General features: G+C 45.5%; 1 pseudogene; it reads right to left on the bottom strand.

Moving 5' to 3' along the window:
* Positions 1 to 4,036: 4,036 nt before the first annotated feature.
* Positions 4,037 to 4,155, bottom strand: LOC118614334 (annotated as a pseudogene).
* Positions 4,156 to 12,483: the final 8,328 nt, after the last annotated feature.

A 12,483-nucleotide genomic window follows, 5' to 3' on the forward strand; every position in this document is an offset into this window, starting at 1 on the left:
AAAAAGGCTGGTAAGTTTCAGGGAAGCTGTAGGAGGAGTTTGTGCACAAGGGGGAGGGTTGGACAAGTTGACTAAAGGAGTCCCATATAACTGCAGAATGGAGAAGCCCTGGCTGCAGGTTTAAAAAGCCTATTTACAGGAGGGTAGCTGGGAGCCATTGTGAGTGCTAGCAGTAGAGGAAGCTAGGAGGAGGAGGCTGCTGGAGGGCATACTTCTCCCTTAACTGAGCTGTCCATCACATCTGGGGGTAGCTAGCCAGGCTGTAGGCCCCAAAGAGCTGAGGGTGCCTTGGTGGCCTCGTGGCTCCCTGGGCTTCCACTCACCCTGGACGCAGGTCTAAAGGGCAGAGGAAAGTATTTGCCAGCTGGCTCAGGAGAGCTGGTGTCTACGCCCTACAGGGAGAAAGAGGAGCTGCAAACACCAGGGCCAGGCCAAGCTGGGATAGTTACCAGAGAAGGGGTGGTAACGAACTGGAAGGTTGTGGGCAGAGCCCCACCACCTTGCTCGCAAAGGTCACACAAACCTGTTTGACTTCCCATTCAGAACAGCGCCGCTGAACTGCCCTGGCTCCCCAGCATCCATGGGTTCTAGCAACTGGGTGACCTGCAGGACACTTATTAGACTCTGTGAAGGTTCCTCTCTTCCCTGCATGTCACCATGCTCCCACCCTGGCACCACACCTCTTCCTGTCCTTCTCAAGCCTCTGCCCCAGCAGCCTCACGCCTCCCTGCCCATCCATCATGTGAGACACCAAGCTAGGCTCAAACTCTTTCTCTCCACCAGTTATCTCATCTCTGTGGCGAAGTGGGTGCAAAACAATTACATTTTATGGATTAGGGTAAGGGAAGCTCAAGGATGTTAAGCTGGTCACCACCTTCTCTCTGCCCCCTGCCCCACAGTGCCCTGCTTCATCTTCATGATGACACAGATCATGCTGTCCTGGATGATTTGTTTAAGCTCTGAGGATAGAAATAGTATTGAAGTCACTTTTATAGTTTCAACACTTAACATGAGATTGGTGTAGAACTGTTGCTCAAAAATATGTTTGTAGAATGAATTGTTTGCCCAAGGTCCAACAGCTGAGAAGTAACTAAGCCATAATTCAAACTCAGATCTTTCTGGATCCCAGCCCAGCCCCACACCCTTCACCCTCCTCCAGGAAACCCTCCCTGACTTACTCAGAATGCTGGGCATTTGGGTGTGTTCCTATCCCCCTCCCCTCCCCCCATACTCACTGAAAACAAGGCCTAGGACAGCATTTCAGCCTAGCTCTGATTCCCCCTGATCTCCCCAGCTCTGTTCCTAGAACCCGGGAGGAGTTCTGTGAATGTGAGATGCCCAGGCTGGGAAAGGGAAGGGCCCAGGAAGAGAAGGCCTCAGCCCAACCAATGGTGTCTTTTTGCCTGTGGGACTAGCCACGGGCCTTATGACAGTGCTCATCTGACCATGATTCCGCTTAGGGCTGGGCCTGCCACCTTCTCATGAGAGCCAGCTGAGGCTTTGGTATTCTCCAGGGTGGGTCCAGGTAGGGCACTTGATCCTCTGCTCATTTTGCTGCAATTTAATATCAGCCTCCAATTTGCACGCTCTGCTGCCATCCTCCCCTCCTCCCTCAGGCCTCTGCTGGGGGATGGGAGAACCAATACATTCCACAGCCCTCTGAGGGCCCCTGGGAATCACGGGACGGACCTCACCCCCAGGCCCTGGGATGGAGGGATTTCTGTGCCCTTCAAGGGAGGAAGGCCTGGATGTCCAGCGGGCTATGGGCAGACTCTGGTGCTATCTCTTAAACTGCCTGGCTATGGAATACAAAGCCACTGAGGCACTCTAAGCTTCCAGGTGAACAAATGTTAAAGGACCTGCACATGGCAAGTGTTCAAAAACATGAGTCGCGGCTTCTCCAAGGGCTGAGGGCCCATGGCTCTGGGAAATCCTCGCCTTATCTAAACACCCACCTCTGGGTGCAATGGTAACCCATTCTCTCTGGTTCTAGCTGCTGAATATCTGTTTCCTTGGGGTTTTAGGACACTTGAAACAGTTCATTGTATTTGTTTATTCATGTGACAAATAGTTATTGAGCACCAGCTATGTGCCAAGCACTGTTTCAGGCTTTTTAGATATACCAGAGAATAAAACTGACAAAGATCTCTGGCCTGGTGGAGCTGATGGTATGGGGCAGTTTATTCAGTCTGTGGGGTAGTTTATTAAATGATCCTTCTCAGCCTGTTCTCTTTCACTTTAAACAACCTGAATGAAAAGAGGTGAAAATAAATTGTAAATTTTAGAAGATAGTGTTTACTCTCAGATGTCACCTTTACCCCTGTATTATCACACCACAGCTTGAATTTGTTATTAATGTCAAATGAGTACAGTGAAAAGTGTGTGCTGTTCCTCAAAAAGGCAAACACAGAGTTACCACATGACCCCGCAATTCCACTCCTAGCTCATTATGCTGCAATTCAATATCAGTACACGAAAAAAGTTGAAATCAGGTGTTCAAACAAAAATTTGCACACACATGTTTATAGCAGCACTATTCACAATAGACAAAAGGTGGAGACACCCCAAGTGTCCTTCGACAGATGGATGCATAAACAAAATGCAGTATGTCCATATAATGGAATATGATTCAGCCATAAAAAGGGATGAAGTACTGATACATGCTACGACATGGATGAATCTTGAAAACATTCTGAGTGAAAGAAGCCAGTCACAAAAGGCCACAAATAGTGTGATTCCATGTATATAAAATGCCCAGAATAGGCAAATCCATAGAGAAGGAAAGTAGATGGGTGGTTGCCAGGGGCTGGGGAGAAGGGAATGGGCAGGGGCTGCTCAGTGGGTGCAGCATCTCCCACTGTGGGTACAGGGTGATGAAATGTGCTGGGACTACATTGTGATAGTGGCTGCTCAACATTGTTAACTTACTAAACACTGAGTTACACATTTTGAAATGGTTGAATTGGTGGATTTTGTGTTATGTTATTTTACCATTTTGATGTGCTGCGTGGTTCTTACCCACACAGGACTTCTTGTTCTGTATTTTGCCTCTGCCTCTCCCAGGGCCTTTGCACATGCTAATCCTTCTAGCTGGGATGATCGTCTCTCTTCTCTTCTCTTCTCTTATTTAATACATCTTCATCCTTTGGATCTCAGTTTAATCATCACTTCCTCAAAAAGGACAACCCCCCCCCCCCCATTACATGGTCAAGCACCATGTGCCACTGCTGTAGAACACTTGTCTTGGTCATAATCATGACATTTGTATGACAAACATCTCCCCTGCTAAATTGTAAGCACCTGTAGAGAGAAGGAAACCCGTGTCTTTTTGTTTTCTGATGTCCCTAGGCCCTAGCTCAGTGCCTGACACAATAAATATTTATTGAGCGCATAGATTAATAATTAATGCCCCAAAGGGAATTCTAATAGAGTCACTATCCCCACCAGCCCCATCTCAGATGGTTTCCCCGGTACATCCACTGCTGTCACGGACACCTCAGAGCCACCACTGCTCCTCATCATAATTACCACTGACAGGTCAAGATGAAGCCAACAGAAGCCAGAGATGGTCATGAGAAGTAGCAGTCACATTCCTAGGGAGCTTAGGTGGCAAGACAGAATTGGACAATAAGGGCGAAGCTCAGGTCAATTATTGGTATTAGGATGAGAAAAAAGTGCCAGGTGGGACAACGGTCTGAGTCAGAATTGTGAAGGTGAGTCAAGTCAATGCTGTACAGGATGGGCTTTCCAAGGAATGCTTGTTGAACGAATACTCCAAAGAATAACATGCCAAGTACTTGCAGGGTGAGTGCCTGGCACATGATAAGAATAATGATAGATTCTGAAGATATTGAAGAGAAGCCTTGAGGGGACTTGGTGGGTGAAGAGATGTGGGATGGAGGGAGGAGGGAGAACAGAATGACTCCGGGGTATAGTTGGGCCCTGCCACCCTTTACCGAGAAGGGGAACCCTGGAGGAGGAACAGGTTGGGCAGAAATAATGAGATAAATTCTGATGTCTTTTTTTTTTTTTTAAATACCTATAGCACCTGGTATTCCTTGGTGGTCTCCCATCCAAGTACTAACCAGGCCCAACCCCGCTTAGCTTCCGAGATCAGATGAGATTGGGCATGTTCAAGGTGGCATGGCCGTAGACTGATGTCCTGATGTTCTGATGTTCTGATGTTGAGGTGCTTCTGAGATAAGTAAGAGCAGAAGCCAGGGGCAGTGGGTGGGAGTGAATGGGAGGTGTGGAAGAAGAGGAGGACAGAGGGATTTCAGTAATTATGGGAGGAGCTGGGGAAGAATGTGTTAGAGAGGGGCGGGAATGGGGAAAACAGATGGTGTTTCATTTCCACGGAGGAGGGAGGAGCTGGGGTCCAGACCCCAGGCTGGTCACAGTTAGGAGGAGGTGGGCCATGTTTCAGAAGGAAGAAACATGAGGGTATGGATTCTGCTGCAATGTGGCAGAAAGTTGAAATTCCCGACTTAGGGCTCCTGATTTCTTTGTGAACTAGGAGGAAGGTCAGCTGTCCAGAGACTGGGAGAGGTGAGGGCTTGAGGGCACTGGAGAGGGTTTGAAAGAACTGCAGTGGAGAACAGAGAGAGAGGGCCAGCAGGAATGGTGGAAAGGGCCTGTAGAGGGAAGAGGCCAAGATCCATAAGGTGGCTTATTGCTCTCTATGCAGCCCTGGGGTGGAAACCAGGAAGGCAGCCAGCTCCATCTGCCCGGGGATGGGCAACTGGGGAGGGGGTGGCAGACAGGGAAGAGCATGAAAGCCAGAAGTTCCTGGGGTATGGGGAGAGAGTAGAGGTGTGGGGAGGGGGCTGGAGGTCTAGGTGAATGATTCTCTGGGACAAGCTGGAGAGAACAAGGGAGTCAGAATCAGAAGCACAGAGGGATGTGTCCAGTGAGCAGAATGTTTAATTTAAGCTTTGAGAAGAGCAGGTAGTTTAAGAAAGACAAGCTCCAGGGTGTGGTTATGGGAGGAAGACTGAAATGGAAATGGAATTGAGGAGGTTAATGAACAGAACAGACGTGGACCATCACTCCCCAGGAGGAGAGTTGAGCTTCCGGGGCTGCGGGAAGGGGGAGAGGAAGTTTAAGGATGATGCTGAGATAATAGGAAGCCTGTCAGAGGACGCTGGAAGGACTGAAGTGGAAGCAGAGGACAAAGAACGGGGAAAAGCTGGATGTTCACAGGGACTCACAGCTTGGATGGTGAAGGCTGGACTCGGTTTTGCCAGACAATCCTCTCTTGGGGCCCTGGTGCGTGGGAGATGAAGGAGGGGCCAGCCACACTGGGGTTGCATTTCTGAGGAATCCAGCACCATGGACACTGACATCATTAAGGCCTTTGGCATTTCTTGCTGAGATTCCCAGAGCAGCCAAATATCCACTTCCTGACCCCAGGAACCTCTCTCTCCAGGCTCATCTATTCCCCAGAATCCTCTCCTGTTTCTCCATTGACCATCAGATGAACTCCAACACCCTGATCTCTCTCACCACACAGGTCACACTTGAGATTACTCGTACTTCCTTGAACTGTCTTGTTCTCTCTATTGCCTCCAGGCTGTGCACACAGTAGGCTTCTACTTCCTAAAAGACCTTCCCCACTCCTGTCTGGCTTCTGGCCCAGGCCTGTTCTTCCTCCAGGAAGCCTTCCCTAATGACCCAAGACTGCCCTTCCTGGGTATTCCCAGAGTACTATGGAGTTTTCTTATCACAGAGCTGTTGTGTCTCTGCTTTGGCCTGTCTTCCCTGCCACAGATGGTACAAGACCTGGATCTTGGGTCTCTAATACTTGACTCAGGGCCCTGCCCAGTGTGGAAGCTCACTAAAAATGCGTTGAATAAATGGACTAGTTGGTTGAACTGGGCTGGGCTGAGCTGTCAGTGATCTAATTTGTTTAGAGGAATAGTGTCCTGTTCTTTTTTCGATACCTTTCTGGGAAGTTGTTCTGGGGGAGAAAAACAAAGTGTCTGGAATGGTTTTAGGGAACTAGCTCCTGCTGAAGCCTACCATCTTCCCCCACTAGCAGTCTGGCCATTCTATGGCAGTCATACTTTTGCAATCATCCATGGACAGGCTATGCCTTGGCTGGGATCCTTGTCCTTGTGATTTATCCTTGCCCCCAAAATCAATGTTCTTGATCATTGCCATGCCTTAGAATGGGATTTCCACTCTAAGTTTCATGAATGTGTGTGTGTGTGTGTGTGTGTGTGTGTGTGTGTGTGTGAGAGAGAGAGAGAGAGAGAGAGAGATTGTGCGTGCTTTTGAGTGAGCTTCCACAACTTTCATCAGATTCTCTCAGGATCTTTGAGCCCCTGCATATGTATCTGCTTCACCCCTTGGAGAACTGTTTGTCTGTCAAAATGCAATTCAGACATGGCTACCTCTAGACACTTTGCCAGCCCCCATGATCACATTTCTCATGCTCTATATCTTTACTGGGTGAGTTTTCCATGACCTGCCTTTTCCACTACAATGTCAGCTCCCTGAGGGCAGGAGTCACAACCCTTTGCCCTTATTTTCTAGAGCTGCGCCAGCCATAGCACACACTCATATATTATTTCCTATGACCAGATCATCCATCTCATCTGTTATGCTGATCCAGAAATTATTTCTCTTTCAAAAAGCCTACCCTGATGGACTAGCAGGCAAGCATTTTTTTTTTTTTTAACCCCATGGTGACACCTCAGGCCTTACCCCTCAGGTCCCTTGGCACCTCACTGTACAAAGGCCCAACATCTTGCCTTGATGACAGTGGAAATGGGTCACCTCCTGGACTGATGGATTGTTCTATATTGGCCATTCAGCTGTCTGTCCTAGGAAAGCCCAAATGTCCAACGAAGGCTTCTAGATGTCTTCATATCAAGTCCCAAGTTCTCAGCAGACTCACTGCAAACTGCCCACCATCCCTCCTTAATTGTATCCCTCTCCCCTCCCCAACTCATCGCACTAGAGAATTTCTGGTTACTTTTTTCCTGTGGATTGGGTGCTCTGCACACTCTTATACTACTACCCAGAATACTGTCCCAGCTGCAACACCCCTGCCCACAGAATACCTCATTCCGTATAACTGCCCACTCTCCTTCCGCATCCTTGCTTTTTTTCATGAGGGCTTCCTCTGTGCCAGACACCATCCTAGTACTTTAAATATTTTATTTTAATTTACTTTTATTTTTCAATTAAAGTTGACACTTGATATTATTTTATATTAGTTTCTGGTGTACAGCATAGTGGTTAGACATTTATATAATTTATGAAGTGATCTCTCTACTAATCCAATACCCACCTGGCACTAGATATAGCCATTACAATATGATCGACTATATTCCCTATGCTGTACTTCACATCCCCATGACTATTTTGTAAGTACCAATTTGCACTTCTTAATTCCTTTACCTTTTTCACTCAGTCTCCCAATCTCCATCCCAACCAGCGACCATCAGTTTGTTTTACGTATCTATGAATCTGTTTCTGTTTTGTTTGTTCACTTATCTTGTTCTTTAGATTCCACATGTAAGGGAGCCACATCCATCTTGAGTTCCCTTTGTCAAAAAGGTCTCTTTGACCAAATTCGTCCCCGCCACTCTACCCATCCCTGCCCCCAGCTTTAGACCGATTCTGACTTATTCTGGATGTGGTTCTGCTCCCCAACAGTGAACACAATTCCTGTCCTCAGGTAGACTTCATCCCGTCCTTGGGTCATGGACAGAAATGGGGACAGTGCTGGAAAGTAGAGAGCTTGAGGGGCTTCACAGAGAGTCTGAGCTCTGAGCAGCCAACAATGGAGGAGGAGGTGGGTCACATTCCTGAAGAGAACTCTGAAGTTCTCTCCAGAATGGTGGGGCTGCCTGGAGTCTCAGAGAGCAATTATAGCAGTGCTCCAGGAATTTAAGTGTCACAAGCAGTTTCCAAATAGTCTTCTGGGGGCAACAAGATAGCCCTGGGCCCCCAGGGCTTGTCCAGCAGTGGGCCGGCAGGGGTTCCCACCCCCTCCTTAAGTCTCCCCTTCCCATAAAGGGCACAGAGTAGGGCTGGGAACTAAGGTCATCTTAAGAGGGGAGGGCTCCATATTCCACAATTCTGCAGTCAATTCCAGGGAGAGCTGGGCAAACCCCAGACCCTTGGCTTATCAGAACTAGAAGGAAAGTTAGTAATTGCCTGTCTCTGTGGTGGTTCTTGGGCCCAGGCTGCATGAAGCCTGGGATGGGGTTTCTCAAGCTATTCATTATAATTCTTCTGGTGCACCAGGCTCTGAACATTTCTCTGACATGAGGCAGCAGCTGAGTAACTCAGCCATAAAGAACCTCTGCTTTTTCCTAGTATTCTATCAACCGAGGTGGCAGTGCTCGCTATCTGCTGTAGATCTGAGTCTGCTCCATACATCTTCCGTTAACAAGAAATGGGGAAACAAATTAATCATTACTTGCATGCGGTCTGCTCATTCGGCAACATTTTTCAAAGTATAACCTCCATGGCAGTGGTGGGGATGGGGACAGATAACAGAAAGTATCTCTGGTGGTGAAAAAGTAGGAAACTATTAACCACTCCAACCCTGCAGAGGATGCACCTGAGGTCCAGAGAGGCAAAAAAATTTTCCAAGGTTGCACAGCAAACTGTGGATGAATATCAAATTTGAGGGCAAGTGTACAACTCCTAGACCACAGCACTTTCTACCAGTTCACCTGCCCTCCCACCAGCGACCACAGGGACTCTCATATTTACAATATATTCCATTTTACATTTGTGGGTCCCCGTTCCTTATGAAAGCCAATCTTTCAAACACCCTCTCACTTTCCCTCTTCAGAGTCTTTGACAAATCTGTTTATTCAAGAGTAAGTGCCAAGAGAGTCCATACTATATGATTCCATTTATATATAAAGTACAAAACCAAATACAACTGATCTGTGCTGTCGCAAGCCAGGACAGTGGTTGTCCTTGTGGAAGGTGGTGACTGGGAGGGGACTGAGAAGAGTTCTAGGGTGCTGGTCACATTCTGTCTCTTGATCTAGGTTCTAGTTACACAGGTGTGTTTAGGTGGTGAAAATGTCACAGGTTGTGTTTATTAATGGCACATGCATCTTAAGGTTTGTAATATGTCAATTTAAAAAATTTAAAGGTACGCGATCAATAAATACTTGTCATTGATTGATGGAAGAAAGCACATTGGGACTACTTCTAAGCAATGATTTAAATATTGGACAAAGCTACACCCTGATCAGTGGTCCACAGTGCTGTGGATGCCCTTCCTGCTCCCACTTCTTGGCTGGTCAGTCAAAGACCCCAGCAGGGACAGGAGCTTCATCAGGACCAATAATCTCTGGCCTAGTTCAGGCCCAGCCTCCTGGGATTAGCGCCACAGTTTACAGTAAGTAAGAACCATGAGAATGCCCAGCTGGTGACAAAGAGAGGGGCTGCATGGATGGGAAAGAAGGCAGGGAATGGCAGACATTAAATGTCCTCTTGAGAAAAGAACAGCTAGAACAGAGCCTGGTGAGACTTTGAGCTGTGGGCAACTCATGTAAACACAATGACATCATCTTTCAGACAGTTCTTGAGAGAAGGACACATCTGAGTATATGAGTGTGTATTGGTGCAAGTGCGTGCCTGGGATCATGCCTGTGCTCTAGCCAGTCCATCTGCTTGAAACACATTGCCTGCCCTGCCTGAAACCCTTCAGCCTTTCTCTCTACCTGGGAACATGGTGGGTGGGCTTCCAAGCTCAGTTCAAAGGCTTGATACCTCCCTGCCTGCCAGGCAGAATTAATTTCTCCTGCCCTCCTGTTCTGGGCCCACTGTGTGACCTTGCACTTGACCCAAGACTCAGAAGAGTGATATGTGTACTGTCTCTATGCCTAAACCGAAGGCAGGAACTCAAACCCCAGCTCTCCCTGGATTGCTTAAGTGACAAATATGTGCACGGAGCTCTGGGATTAAGGTTAATCCCTCTATACAATGAAAATCATTAGCAGATCAATTAAGAGCTCTGTTTGGAGTGCTAATTAAAAGGCTAATCATCTTTTAGTTTAAGCAAGTTCTGGTGTTTTGATAAGACCTGTCAATCATTGTGTTACAGTATTGATTGAGGCTGGGCCCTGGCTGTGGAATGCCTGAGTATGCAATTCGCACATAATACCTCTAGTAATTCACACAGTTTTCTCTTATTGACAAGCATTATAATGACTATAATAAACTAGGGAAACCTCAAGTGAAACAACACATGACTATGCTGGTCAGCCATGAATTTCACGAGTGCATTTCCTAAGCCCTTTTTAGTTGAGGATGTTTGCCCAGGTTCTGACCAAAATGTGAACTATGTGAGCGACTCGATAGCATTCATTTATCGATCCACTCATTCATTCATTCATCGATCCATTCATTCATTCAGCAGAACTCAGCTCCACCATAGTGCTAGGTTCCAGCAGAAGCTGTGGGGAATGCTTTCAAGTAAATAAGCCAGGATCCCTGTCCTCAAAGAGCTCGTCCCCATGAGAATACAAGATGCTATAAAAGAAGTATTAACAAGATGTCCAAAAAAGGTAGATCCTGAATGGAGAGTCTGGAAAAAATTTCCCGGAGGAGGTAGCATTTGGGTTGGAATGAGCTGAATACGTAGGATTTTGTTCATAGTTATATATATTGTTCATTTTATAAAAGGATTCAGAATGCCCAAAACAAATCTTAAAAAAAAAAAGTTGGAGGAGTCACATTTCCTGATTTACATTTACTACAAACTGCAGCGACACTCTGTATCAAGTATCAAGACTGTGATACTGGCATAAGGATACATATAACAGATCAATAGAATAGATGACAGTCCAGAAATAAACCCATATATTTATGGGTATCTTTGCTGAAGATACCAGGATAAGTCAATGAGGAAATAGTAATCTTTTCAACAAGTAATGCTGGGATAACTGGATATCTGTGCACAAGAAGGAATTCGGACCCCATACTAAAATTAAGTCAAAATGACCAAAGACATAAATGTAAGAGGTAAAACTATAAAACTCTCAGAAGAAAATATAGGAGTCTCTTTGACCTTAGATTAGGTGGTGCTTTCTTAGATATGACATCCAAAGCACAAACAACCAAAAAAAAAGTTGGAAGTTATCAAAATTTTAAAAATTTGTGCTTCAAAGGGCACCATCAAGAGAATGAAAAATAACTGACAAAGAGAAAATATTTGCAAATCATGTATCTGATAAGAGTCTAGTATACAAAGAATGTAAAGAACATTTCCACTCAACAATGAAATGATGATCTAATTTAAATATGAGCAAAAGATTTGAACAGATATTTCTCTAAAATACACACACATACGTATGGCCAATAAGCACTTGAAAATACATCCGACAGCATTTGTCATTAGGAAAATGCAAATCAAAACCATAACAGGATATCACTTATACTTACTGGGTTGATTATAAAAAAAAAAAAAAAACACAGACAATAACAAGTGTTGACAAGCATGTGAAGAAATTGGAACCCTTATACATTGCTGGTGACAATGTAAAATGGTGTAGCCACACCACGGTATAGAAAATAGTATGGTGGTTCTTCAAAAAGTAAATATAGAATTATTAATGTGATCCTGCAATTCTACTCCTTTTCCATTCTATACCCAAAAGAACTGAAAAGGGGGACTCAAACAGATAATTGTATGCTAATATTCATAGCAGTATTATTTACAGTAGCTAAAAGGTGGAAACGACCTAAGTGTCCATCAACAGACGAATGGATAAACATAGTGTGAATAATGATACATACAATGAAATATTATTCAGACTTTGAAAGGAAGGAGATTCTGACACATACTACAATGTGGATGAACCTTGAAGACATTATGCAGTGAAATAAGCCCATCACAAAAGGCCACATATTTTATGATTCCATTGATATGAAATACCTTGAATAGGCAAGTCCACAAAGATAGCAAATAGATTAGAGGTTGCCAGAGGCCAAGGAGGGGGAGAATGGGGAGGGACTAGTCATGGGTATGGGGTTTCTTTCTGGGCTGACCAAAATGTTCTATAATTAGGTAGAGATGATGGTGACACAATCTTTTGAGTATAGTACAACCCACTGGATTGAACAGTTTAAAATGGTGAATGTTATGTTATGTGAATTATATCTCAAAAAAAAAAAAAAAAGGTAATTCATGCTTATCATAGCAAGTTCGGAAACAAAAGAAGAAAAAGCAATGTCACACTCTCACCTGGAGGATGTTATGGGCAGAAGGACCCATCAGCAAAGAAGATAGGAAAGGGAGGGGTGAGTGTTGTCCGGGTGACTGGCTGGACTCAGTTAGGATGTCATGTAAGAATATGGGCAAGAAATAGGCTCCTAGAATGATCACCATCCCACCGAATACTGAAAATGTGTTCTATTAATTTATCGTAAATCAGCACATGTTCACAATGTGTATGCACAACAAACAGCAAGTGGGGAGAGCGTTATTTACAACAGAGAGAA

This window comes from Rousettus aegyptiacus, unplaced genomic scaffold (assembly GCF_014176215.1).
Source record: "Rousettus aegyptiacus isolate mRouAeg1 unplaced genomic scaffold, mRouAeg1.p scaffold_m13_p_2, whole genome shotgun sequence".
Lineage (NCBI taxonomy): Eukaryota > Metazoa > Chordata > Mammalia > Chiroptera > Pteropodidae > Rousettus > Rousettus aegyptiacus.